This window comes from Aotus nancymaae, unplaced genomic scaffold (assembly GCF_030222135.1).
Source record: "Aotus nancymaae isolate 86718 unplaced genomic scaffold, 86718_ANA_hifiasm-v0.15.2.pri h1tg000092l, whole genome shotgun sequence".
NCBI classification, from domain to species: Eukaryota; Metazoa; Chordata; class Mammalia; order Primates; family Aotidae; genus Aotus; species Aotus nancymaae.
This window is the reverse complement of record NW_026988507.1, coordinates 6,035,581-6,048,690: the sequence shown is the minus strand read 5'-3', so window position 1 is coordinate 6,048,690 and position 13,110 is coordinate 6,035,581. Positions and strand designations below refer to the sequence as shown.

The following is a 13,110-nucleotide window of genomic DNA, read 5'->3' as shown; positions in this document are numbered from 1 at the left end:
GAAGATAGTCATGTTTGATGGGGGAGAGATGACCTTTATTGCCTCTCAGATTAGGCACTGTTTGGTGGCTTTATGTGTTTTAACCCATTTCATTTCTGTAGCAACCCCATTAAATAGAGAGTATTTTCACCCAATTATGGAACAGAAAAGTGGGCTTTGGTCATTAAATAGGGCTCATGCAAGTTTTAAGTGGCAAAGTTGGTTGTGAACCAATGATTATCAACCTTCAAGGTCTACTCTTGTGATTACATCCCCAAGGCAAGAGTTCAAAGAGGAAGGTTTAAAATGGTTCTGCAAAGACACACACACAAAAAAAATTAGACTAACCCGTTGGCTTTGGTAGTTAAACGATCTTTGGTGAAGCTAAGAAGGTAATTTCAATTGAGTTGAAAATATTTATTACAGGGAATTAGGGAATTGGTGGTTAGAAAACAGGCAGAGGGCATATATTTTCTGGAAAATCTTTGCAGTGTGAAAAAATGTTACAATGGTAGATCTCTGGTATCTGGGGTCAGAGGAGGTTTTCAGACTATGATATGAAGATTTTATCTTCTTTGCCACTCATATGAGAATTTCTTTGTAGGATGGGAAGAACATTTCTGAGAAGACAGTAGGAGGGAGCTGTTGGAGCTTAGCTGAGCTATGTTTTATATCGAAGCCAAAAATTTCACTCTGTAAGAAAAATGAGAAAGAGAAAAGACTGGTACTCAGTACTCTGTAGTGGGAGGATTGTGAGGTGAGATACGGTGACTGGGGGTCAAGGAGAGAGACTGGAAAGGAGATGTGTTTGATGGGGATTTTTCTGAGTGAAACTCTGTGCTTCATGGGACATGACACCTTCTGTTATCCCTACACATTTCAGTAACACTGTAAACTCCAGGATGTACTTGGTATGATTACATTTTTTTCGTGACTGCCTGTAAAGGAGATGAGATTTATATCAATGTTAGTGAAGTATTAAAACAGTCATTCCATATGGAGGAGGACCCATATTCATGGGCATTTAGTTTGTCATTATCGTTTTATATTGGTTTAAGATTAGAGTAGTTGAGGTAATAAATTTATGGGGTGGGGGAAGAAAACAGTAGGGAGTAAGAGATGGAAAGTTCAAAAGTGAGATTAGATGGACTGAAAAATAGGTTTATAGGCCATGAATAGGAGGTGGTTATGTTTTCCTCAGAGGCAGAGGAAAAAAGGGAAGCTTGAGCAAAACAGAAGGGCATTTTTAAAGTGAATTGGTGGTTGTGCCTATGATAATTTTGGGAGGGACACTCAGGATGAAGAGTTATGCCAAGATGACCTTCATCATATCCTCTCTATCAAACAGGGAGCAGTATATTTTTGGGGATGCGGAAGCAGGGTTAAACATAAGATTTAAAGAAGGCAAATGTTTTGGACCATCTGATTGAACAATGAATAAAATGATTGTCTAGGAGCAAGAAAGAGTTTTGAATGATATTAGATTCATTTTATAATTTTTTCCAACAATATTGCCACTTGCATTAGAAGTAAATAAAGTTGAAGGATATATTTAAGTAGGAAGAACTAGCTATGCTTCAAATTATATCAGAAGGGTTGCCCACTTTCTTTGGAAGAAGTGGTTAGTTATGCACCAGTTTTCTTAAAAGAGACAGTCCACCTAACTAAATTTATATGTCTCAGGGTATCTAATTAAAGTATCTATATAGATGTCCATATCTTCTATGAAATAGCTCAATATTTTGCTTCCAAGACTCTAACCTTGGTGGAATAATCCAAATATGATTAATTTTCCCATTAACTGGTTCAGGGTTTTGCTGATGATGGGCTAAATCAGATGTGTTTCATGGCATTTCTCTATCCTTTGTTCCTTGCAAGAAGGACTTTTTTGATTAAAGTCCTCACTGAAGAGTTACACCTGGGAGCCGTGGTCTTAACCAAATGATCTTAATTTTCCCTAGACCACAGAGGATTGGAATACTGGAGTCTCCTGACATGGACCAGCTAAGCAGTAGTTAGTGACTTATGAACCATTGCCTGGCAAGAAAAGATGAAGTAGGCCAACACTGTGCTCCCTTTAGGGAATCTGATTTGATAAACACTAAGACAAGAAACTGCAAGTGATCACTGAAATGGAAAGGATGCCCTCAAGTCTAATTGTGGCCATAATGGTGGATTAGTTATGAATCCAGGCCCAGTTTCTAAAATGGCTTTAAGATGTAAACCTAAAAACGTAATATTAAACGTTTGTTTTTGAAGAGCATTAACTCTCGGCCTCATGGGTGAAATGATGTCGTGCACCTGCTGTAGGGAGCCACACGATGTCTTCTCAGTTGAACAGTCTGAATGTTTAGAAACAGCACCCTCCCTCCTCCTGCAGAAAGTGACTGCTCAGAGAACTCGTAAAGAGACATTGAGACTGAAAATCCCATCTCCCAAGAATCTTTTATCATCTTCCTTCCTAAAACATGAAGAATGTATATGAGTATTTCTTCAATATAGAATTATTTCTGTTTTGAAGCAAGAAGATGTTTTTAAAGAGCGTAAAGGAATGCAGTGGAGCCATTAAATCCCTCATTGACAGTTTGTATTCTCGGCATAACCTTGAATATTTTATTAGCAATGTCAGTTTGCTTTTTGAAATGCAATCTCAGTGCTCAAAGTAACCTCCAACACACTTGCCAGTTGAAAAAGTAAAGTTCCTATGTGGTTAAATAGAATCCAGATTTGTCAATCCTGGGTTTGTTTCTTTACTCTGTACATTGTTCTTTTCATTTCATACTCAGAAGATGTAATAAGGCCAATTAAAATTATATGCAGTTCTCTGATGTTATAAAAGGATGCATGGCTCTGAGGGAGAGAAGTGGCTAAAGGTGGTTGCCAGGGGCAACCAATGAAGGAGCTGTAAAGTAATAGGCTTGTTCCTTTCAGATACGCCATTAATCAGAAACAAGGAGGGAAAGTCAAAATAATTTCTTAGAGCGAAAACTCTTCTAGTATTAGGGAGATTCTAAATATGTTTTTATGCTAGATGAATTTATGGGCCTCCTGGGGGTCTCCTTGAAGGGATTACTAAGAACCAATTCTGGAGAGAGATCTATGTCTGGCTGGATCAAAAAAGACAACCACAGAGAAAGAGATGGTTCTCTAAAAAGAGAGGTGATGACAAACTTCTGGAATCAAACCAAAATTAAACAGGTCACGGAGGAGAAACTTTCTGCTTAAGAATCATAAGAGCAGGGTCAATCAGTTGACATTATTTCTATTTTGTTTTTTAAAAAGTTAAAAAAGTTTCTGCTCTTAAATATTGCTGTTTAATTTCATTTAAACTTTAGCTATTTGCAATATGTACATATGTATTTTTTAATTGGAAAAGGGTTTGGAAGCTCATACTAATTTATTACTTCAATAAAGTTTAGGGATTGCAATTTAGACCAAAATTGAATCTTTGATTCTGCTACTAACTGGTGCTAAAGTTATTCAAATTGAAAGGATATTTTGGCAAGTGGCTCTTTGAAGGAGTGTGTGTGTGTGTGCTCTGTCCGTCTGTTAGCTTTGTTAGTCAAGACTTTTATGAAATGTTTTGCAGTGTCATTATAATGTCAGTATAATGACTCGTGATTAATTTTTTTAAAGAAAAAGCTTTCTCTCCTGAATGATATGATTACCAATGTGATATGATAAATTTTTGCTTCTATCTTTGGTTTAGAACACTAAGAATTGTATGCATAATTTAGTGTTCAATAACAATCGCCCTGTAATGGAGAGATGTAGGTCAAAGGTTATAAAGTTGCATATTTATAGGATGAATAAGTCGAAAGCTATAATGTACAGCAGACTGTAGTTTATAATATTATATTGTGTTTGTGATAATTGCTAAGAGTAGATTTTAGGTGTTCTTACCACGTACAAAAAAGGGAAGGGTAACTATGTGAGATGATGAGTTTTGACTATAGTAACCATTTTACTGTATATCAAAACATTATGTGGTATGCCTTACATATATAGAATAAAAATATAATGGCCCTTTTAAAAAGTTTAAATTTAGTAATATGAACTGATAAAATTAAGATAAAATTAATATGTAAGAATAATAGTAAACTGGCTGGGCATGGTGGCTCATACCTGTAATCCCAGCACCTTGGGAAGCCGAGGTGGGAGGATCACTTGAGGTCAGGAGTTCAAGACCAGCTGGCCAACATGGTGAAACCTCGTCTCTAGTAAAAATACAAAAATTAGCCGGGCATTGTGGTAGGCGCCTGTAATCCCAGCTACTCGGGAGGCTGAGGCAGGAGAATCACTTGAACCCGAGAGGCGGAGGTTGCAGTGAGCCGAGATCGCACCATTGCACTCTAGCCTGGGCAACAAAGTGAGACTCTGTCTCACAAAAAAAGAATAATAGTAAACTATAAACTCCCTGAAATCGTGGCTTTGGTCATACCTTAGTACCGAGCATATTACATATCCTTAGTACCTAGTACAGTTTCTGGGACATATTTAAACCTCATTACATATTTCTTGAAAACAAAAAGTAGTTCATAGGGAATTGTGAATATGATTATAGGATTACTTTTTTTTAAAATTGGAAAAATCAAAACTCCACCAAATGACAAATTTTATTTGATAAAAATCCATGTAAAGCAGTTGTGCTTTGAGGGCATTCTAAAAAGTGCTTACCAAATTGTCCTGATAGACAGAAAGGGAGAAAGAGTTCATATGGTGAGCAGCAGAGATGAGATGAAGAATCCCACTCACATACAGATAAACAAACCTAGCTAACATTCAGCAAAGCGGGGTCTACATTAAAGTTACCCTTGTAATGTGGTCCCTCTCTCTACATTAATGATGCATATGGAGAATATCATTTGCAGCTGAAGTAAATAGTAAATAAGCTCTGAGTTACAGTTAGGATCTTTAAGAAAGATCATACGAGGAGTCTGGCAAGGGTTTGATGGTGTTAAAAGAAAAACTTTAGACAGGTCAAGTTTATCAGAGTTTAATTGAGCAAAGAATGATTTGTGAATCAGGCAGCCTCCTGAACCAGAGTAGTCTCAGAGACTAGTGCAGCGGTTGGTGCAAGAAGATTTATGGGCAAAAAAAGGAAAGTGGCATATAGAAGACAGAAATGAGGTAGAGAAACAGTGCCTTATTCAGCACAATTTGAACAGTTGGGTCCTTGATTACACATCCAGTCAGGTTACAGTTTACTGTGTACAGAGAAACCTTTGGGCTGAACTTAAAATAGGTAAGGAGGCAACTTTAGACTAAATTTAACAAAGGATAACTGCAGATGAGGTGATGGGAATGGCTTTGACTTTAGAAGCAAAGACAATTTACTGAGCATTTTCTAGAACTATTTGTAGAGTTGTTGAATTTCTTGTTGACTTTGTGAGCCACAGTAAACAAGCTAAATGTTTTGAGTTACCTGTGTCACCTGTTGAATTCTGAGGCTATTGCTTGACTGGAGGAACCCCTACTTCGGGAGATAGGCAGATTCAGTTCTAGACTGCCAAAATAAAGAAAATATTGCAATAAAGTAAGTAACATGAATTTCTTGATTTCTCAGTGCATATAAAAGCTGTATGTACACTATACCATAGTCTAGTAAGTGTACAGTAGCATTATATCTAAAAAAATGTATATAACTCAGTTAAACTTAATTACTAAAAAACGCTAATGATCATTTGAGCTGCCAACGAATTGTGATCTTTGCTGGTGGAGAGTCTTGCCTTGGTGTTGATGGCTGCTGACTGATATGAAGGTTGTTCTGAAGGTTAGGGGAGCTATGGCAATTTCTTGAAATAAAAATGAAGTTTGCTGCATCAATTGATGCTTCTTTTCATGAAAGACTTCTCTGTAGCATGTGATGCTGCTTGATAGCCTTATACCCACAGCAGAACTTCTTTCAAAACTGTAGTCAATTCTCTTAAACTCCACTGCGTCTTTGTCAACAAAGTTTATGTAATATTCCAAATCCTTTGCTGTCATTTTAATAGTCTTCACAGCATCTTCACCAGGAATAGTTTTCATCTCAAGAAAATACTTTCTTTGCTCGTTTATAAGAAGTAACTCATCATCTGTTAGTTTTATCATGAGACTGCAGCAATTCAGTTACCTCTTTAAGGTCTACTTTTTTTTTTGCCATTTAATGATATTACTTTTAAAAATTATTATTATACTTTAAGTACTGGGGTACATGTGCAGAACATGCAGGTTTGTTACATAAGTATACATGTGCCATGGTGGTTTGCTGCACTCATCAACCCGTCGTCTACATTAGGTATTTCTCCTAATGCTATCCCTCCCCTGCCCTCTGTTCCCCAACAAGCCCCCATGTATGATGTTCCCTCCCTGTGTCCATGTGTTCTCATTTTTCAGCTGCCACTTATGAGTTAGAACATGTGGTGTTTTGTTTTCTGTTCTTGTGTTAGTTTGCTGGGAATGATGGTTTCCAGCTTCATCCACGTCCCTGCAAAGGACATGAACTCATCCTTTTTATGGCTCCATAGTATTCCATGGTGTATATGTGCCACATTTTTTTTATCCAGTCTATCATTGATGGGCATTTGGGTTGGCTCCAAGTCTTTGCTGTTATGAACAGTGCTGCAGTAAACATAAGTGTGCATGAGTCTTTATAGTAGAGTGATTTATAATCCTTTGGATATATACCCAGTAATGGGATTGCTGGGTAAAATGGTATTTCTAGTTCTAGATCTTTGAAGAATCGCCACACTGTCTTCCACAATGGTTCAAAAAGTGGGCAAAGAATATGAACAGACACTTCTCAAAAGAAGACATTTATGCAGCCAACAGATGTATGAAAAAATGCTCGTCATCACTGGTCATTAGAGAAATGCAAATCAAAACCACAGTAAGATACCATCTCACACCAGTTAGAATGGCGTTCATTAAAAAATCAGGAAACAACAGATGCTGGAGAGTATGTGGAGAAATAGGAATGATTTTACACTATTGGTGGGAGTGTAAATTAGTTCAACCATTGTGGAAGATAGAATATACTTCTAATTCTAGTTCTCTTGTTTTTTTCACAACATCTGTAGTTGCTTTTTTAACTGAAGTCTTGAACCCCTCAAAGCCATCCACAAGGGTTGGAATCAGCTTCTTCCAAACTCCTGTTAATATTGATATTTTGACCTCCTCATGAATCACAAGTGTTCTTAATGTCATCTAGAATGGTGAATCTTTTACAGATTATTTTCAATTTACTTTGCCCAGATCCATCAGAGGAATCACTATCTATGGCTGTTATAGCTTTATGAAATGTCTGTCTTAAACAATAAGACTTGACAGTTGAAGTTACTCCTTGATCCATGGGTTGCAGAGTGATGCTATGTTGACAGGCATGAAAACAACATTAATCTCCTTGTACATCTCCATCAGAGCTCTTGGGTGACCAGGTGCATTGTCAATGACATTTCATAATATTAATATGGTAATATTTTGAAAGGAATTTTTTTTTCTGAACCATAGGTCTCAAAAGTGGGCTTAAAATATTCAGCAAGCCATGCTGTAAACAAATGTGCTGTCATCCAGGCTTTGTTGTTTCATTTATAGAGCATAGACAGAGTAGATATAGTATAATTCTTAAGGCCTCAAGGATTTTTGAAATGGTAAATGAGCATTGGCTTCAACCCACAGTCACCGACTACAGTATCCCCTAACAAGAGAGTCAACCTGTCCTTTGAAGCCAGGCATCTACTTCTCCTCTTGAGCTATGAAAGTCTTAGATGACATCTTCTTCCAATGAAAGTCCATTTCATTTCCTTTGAAAATCTGTTGTTCAGTGTAGCCGCCTTCATCAGTGATCCGGGCTGGATTTTCTGCATACCTTGCTGCCGCTTCTCCATCAGCACTTGTTGCTTCACTTGGCACTTTTATGTTATGGAGGTGACTTTTTTCCTTAAACTGGATGATCCAGCCTCTGCTAACTTCAGACGTTTCTTCTGCAGCTTCATCACCTTTTTCAGCCTTCAGAGAATTGAAGAGAGTTAGGGCCTTGCTGTGGATTAGGCTTTGGTTTAGAGGAATGTTGTGGCTGGTTTGATGTTCTATCCAGACCACTAAACCTTTCTCCAAGTCAGCAATGAAGCTATTTTGCTTTCTTATCATGGGTGTGTTCACTGGAGTAGCACTTTTAATTTCCGTCAAGAACTTTTCCTTTGCATTCACAGCTTGGCTGACTGGTGCTAAGGGCCTAGCTTTTGGCTTATCCTGGCTTTTGACATGCCTTCTTCACTAAGCTGAATCATTTCTAGCTTTTGATTTAAAGTGAGAGATGTGAAATTCTTCCTTTCACCTTAACCTTTAGAGGCCATTGTAGGGTTATTAGTTTGCCTAATTTCACTATTGTTGCCTCTCAGGGAATTGGGAGCCTGAGGGGGGAGAGAGAGAGAGAGAGAGAGAGAGAGAGAGAGAGAGAGAGAGAGAGAAAGAAGGGGAACCACTGGTTGGTAGAGCAGTCTGAACACACACAACGTTCATCAGTTAAGCTCACTTTCCTAAATAGGTGTGGTTCATGATGCTCCAAAATAACTGCAACATAACATCAAAGATCACTGATCACAGATCACTATAACAGATAATAATAATGACAATGTTTAAAATATTGTGACAGTTACCAAAATGTGACACAGAGACATGAAGTGAGCCCATGCTGTTGGAAAAATGGCGCTGACAGATTGCTTGATGCAGGGTTGCCACAAACCTTCAATTTGTGAAAAATACAGTATCTGTGGAGCGCAATAAAATGAAGCATGCCCGTAGTTACTTGGTGAGGTACTTCTGTAAATCGCTATCTCTACCAATGATGGCAGCCAGTTGTCACAGTTAACTAGTCTTCCTGGGTCTTACCAAGGAGTTTAAGCCTACCCAAAGAGCTTAGAGTAAATACAAAGGAAAATCACCATTAAAATCTTTATTCTTTATGGTTTTTAGTTATGTTTATTAAGGTAATGACTGACTATGCCTGTGGCTTGTTTTGTAAGGTACTTTTGGTAGTTGCCCTGACATAAACAATAAAATGTTTTTTAAAATGTTATATTTTTATGGTTCTGAAAAAACCCTCAAGTATTAAATTAGCTTTTTATGTAAAACCTATAATTTGCAGGATATATATGAGATTTTTATTAGTTAAAAAGGTTATAGATTAGTAAAACAGTATTGGGGGCTGGGAAGGTTGTAGTTTGATATAGGATGGAATAAAGATCTCACTGAGAGGTGACATTTCAGCAAAGTCCTGGCAGTAGAGAGGGAGAGGGTGGTAAATATCAAAGGGAGGAGCGTTCCAAACTGAAGAAACAGTAAAAATGAAAAGACTCAAGGCAGGAGTGTGCCTGGTATGTTGATTCAAGACAAAGAAGCTTATTTTGGCTGGAGCAGACTGTGTCTGGGGAAGACAGCAGGAGATGAGGTCAGAAAGTTCACAAGAGGACCTGATTGAGTAGGGCTTTAGGATCTTGGAAAGGTTGCCAGTACCCTGAGTGAGGTGGGAAACCACTGGAATGTTTTAAAGCACAGGAGGGACCTGATCTAATTTAGCCTTTAAAATGATTATTCTGGCTTCCGTCCCTGTTTTAGGACTATATTTGGCTGTAAGGAACAAAATATCTGACTAATAGTAATTTAAACAGAGAGTTGCTTTTCTTACTGTTTTCTTTCATGCAGGAGGTTTCTGAAATTGAGTCAGCCCTTCCATGATGAAATCAGGGACCCAGGCTCTCTCTCTATCTTTTTTGAGACAGAGGACAGAGTCTGGCTCTGCTACTCAGGCTGGAGTGCAGTGGCACGGGTTTGGCTTACTGCAACCTCTGCCTCCTGGGCTCAAGTGCCCCTCCCACTTCACCTTTCTAAGTAGCTGGGACTACAGGCACATGACACCATGCCTGGCTAATTTTTTTGTATTTTTTGTATAGATAGGGTCTTGCCATGTTGCTCAGGCTGGTCTTGAATTTCTGGACTCAAGTGATCCACCTACCTTGGCCTCCCAAAATGCTGGGATTACAGGCGTGAGTCACTGCGCCTGGCCCCCAGACATTCCTTTTTTTTCTCCACCATCCTTCACATGTTGGCTGTCCACGTTGTACTTTTTGTTTCACGGTTATAGCATGGCCGCTGCAGCTCCAGACATCACATCCTTGTACAAGGCAGAAAGGAGGGAAAGACAGCACTAGCACATCTACTTGGGAAGATTTACCTCTGTGTTACAGGCTATCAGAATCTGTAAGGAAAGATGGAACAGTTAATATATTTGCATTCTGAGCTCCTACAGAAATGGAAGTTAAGAAATAAAGAAGTTGGGAGTGGATATTGGGTCAGTCAGCTGGCAGTGTCTGACAGTCGTGATTCACAATACCTGTTTTGGTTTATCATTTTACCAGGCTTTTCACGTACATTTTCTCATTTGGATCCTGCAGTGATCCTCTGGGGGAGAGCAAGGAAGGGATGGCAAGCTTCATTTTAGAGATGAGAAAGCCAAGGCTCAGAGGGAAAGGGACCGCTTCACAGGTCTTTTGATGACAGAGCAGAGACTAAAACAAATGTCACTAACTCTCATTTGTTATATGTATTATATCCTAACTTTAGCGTCATATGAATACCTTGCATGAGGCATTACCAATTGCGTTTAGCCTCCTCCAGTAAATGAGAGAAGACACCTGGTCTCTCCAAGGGTTTAGAGATTATGATTGCTTTGTGGCTTTTTCTCTAGTTGACCCAGAGCTGAGCTTCCACAGGCAATGAGGAAAGCAGAGCAGTAAGGAAAATCATTGCTCTCTGGAGGGAAAAGAGGCAGATTCAACCTTCTAGCCTGTGACACTGTGGAAACGTTCCTGAAAATTCAGGGGTAGAATATGTTTCTTAGAGAAAAAACATTTAAAATGCACCAGAAGAGCTCTCTCTGTAAAGAAAATATATTTCATTAGTTTCATAAATTACATAATTCTTTTATCAAGATAACAGTTGCCTTTGTCTTTTAACTAACGCTGTGGTTTCTTCATAAGATTTGCTTAAAGCTGTGTTTCCAAATAGCTCTGGGAAGCAGAACAGCTGCGCTCGTGCCAGACGGGTGTTTTTCCTCCTGCCTGAGTGGATGCAGCTGGGGGAGGCCACACTTCAGATCCATCTTGTGTCCAGGTGTGCATTCACCCTTCCCTTGCACATGACTGATGCTGCTTTATCCAGCAGACCTTGGGACTGAAATAATGAATGACCCAAGGCTCCAAAATGTCTGTGAAGGAAAATAGAAAGCCCCTAGGTTACGCATAAATAATAAAATTAAAGGGAGTGGAAATTTTAACCTCTGATGCTGAAAATGTAAACTACGGTGAATCTTTGTAACATCGTGTGAAAGATGTAACTATTTTATTATAATGTCTGTTTTACAGATAGAGAAACTGAAATTTAGAACTATAAATAAACCACTTACAGTTAGAATCAGTATTCAACCAAAAACAGATTTGGATCTAGTTGTGTTCTACTTATGTAGCTGCTAACGGTTTTCTGTAGTGTCCTGGGAACCCTAGCAAAACTGGAGGGAAAAATGAGGAACGGTGATGAAATTCTGGGGCATCTCAGGACCTGAATTTCGCAGATAGGTAATATCACATGTATCCTATAAATGGCATTTGTTGTGGCCTGGTTCAAGGCCAATGATTGGTTCTCAGATTTCTGTGTGTTTAAAATTCATCTAAGGAGTGTTCTAAAATGCAGGTTTTTAGGTTCCAACCCAGAGGTTCTGGTTAAGCAGGGTTGGTGACAAGCCTGGCAATCTGTAGTTTAGTAAGCATCCAGGCTCCTTTGATGCAGGTTTTCTGCAAATGACATTTCAAGAAATATTGCTTCAAATTGAAATTTAATAGCCCGAATAGCACCAGGAATTCAGGAGGCTTCCAGCTTTATATCCAGGAGTTGGTAGATTGATGTACTGCTCACTAATAAAGAAAAACAGGTTATCTCCAATGGAGACTTCTTCCCATTTATTCCAACTTGGCATTGAGAACTTTGAGAAGATATTGAAAAAGCAGAGTAGCTCCTTTCCTAGGTAATAATAGAGAAATAGAAAAAAAAATTAAAAGGCAACATACAACATGCTTTATTTACCCTTTCTCTTTACTTTGGATGTGGAATTTTTATTTCTTTTGCCTAGCCAAGCACACCAGAAGAGATTCTGAGGATGCTAAAAATACTGCTCTTGTCACTGCAGGCTTCACATTCCCATCGTTCTCTTTCTTCCTGAATCCTCGGTGGAAAAGATGTCTTTAGTCTTTTGTCTTTTTCTGACAAGAATTAGCTCCTCGGATTCTGAGTTACTTTTGTGATAAGTTCTTGCCTCTCGGGCCAGACACCCTAAGTCCACATTGAAGTCAAGTGTTTAGATCTCAGGAAGTCGTAGGACCCTATATGGGGCTCAGGCTGGGCAGGGCTTTTGTTTCAAATGGGGAGATCAGCCTGGTAATGAAAAGAACAAAATAAAACAAACAAAAACCTCCTGAATACAGCTTGAATGTAACAAATAACCTGAAGATAAGTTTGTTTTTCCATTCTACAAATGTTTATTGAGTGGCTGTTGTTTGTTAGATATGTGTCAAGGACCAAGCAGGTAAATAACTTTTGATTAAAAGAAGTGATTTAGAAAAACACATTGTCTTTTGTTTTCTGTTGAAAACCTGTAACATTTGCTTCCCTATCCTATATTATAAGCTTTTAAAACATTAATAAATAGATCATTTTTGAACACTTACCATGCCTGATACCCAGAGAACTCTATTTTCAGGCCATGTAAAAAAGAATATCAGAGTGCTCAGAGCATGGGCTTAAGGGGCAATCAACCTGTGGGTCACACCTTGCTTCTGCTTTCCTGCCTATTGGCTGGGTGAACTCAGGCAAGTTACTTATTCCCCCAGCCCCAGTACCCCACCGAGCATTTTTTTAACTGTAATATATCCCTTCAAGGATGTTTCTAAAGATTAAATAACTAAAGAATGTAAAGCATTTGGCATACATTTAGTGTTTAATGAATTTCAAGTAATACTGAGATTTTTCAGCTGCTCTTAAGGAGACTTTAGTACAGCTGGGGACACAGATACGTCCTTATTTAAAAGTTTATTGGAAATC

At 38.5% G+C, this 13,110-nt stretch overlaps 1 protein-coding gene across 3 annotated transcripts in view; it reads left to right on the top strand.

Moving 5' to 3' along the window:
* The window catches only part of TMEM117 (transmembrane protein 117), a 542,479-nt gene that overhangs the window by 206,920 nt on the left and 322,449 nt on the right, over positions 1 to 13,110 (top strand). The gene's annotated exons all lie outside the window — the stretch shown is intronic.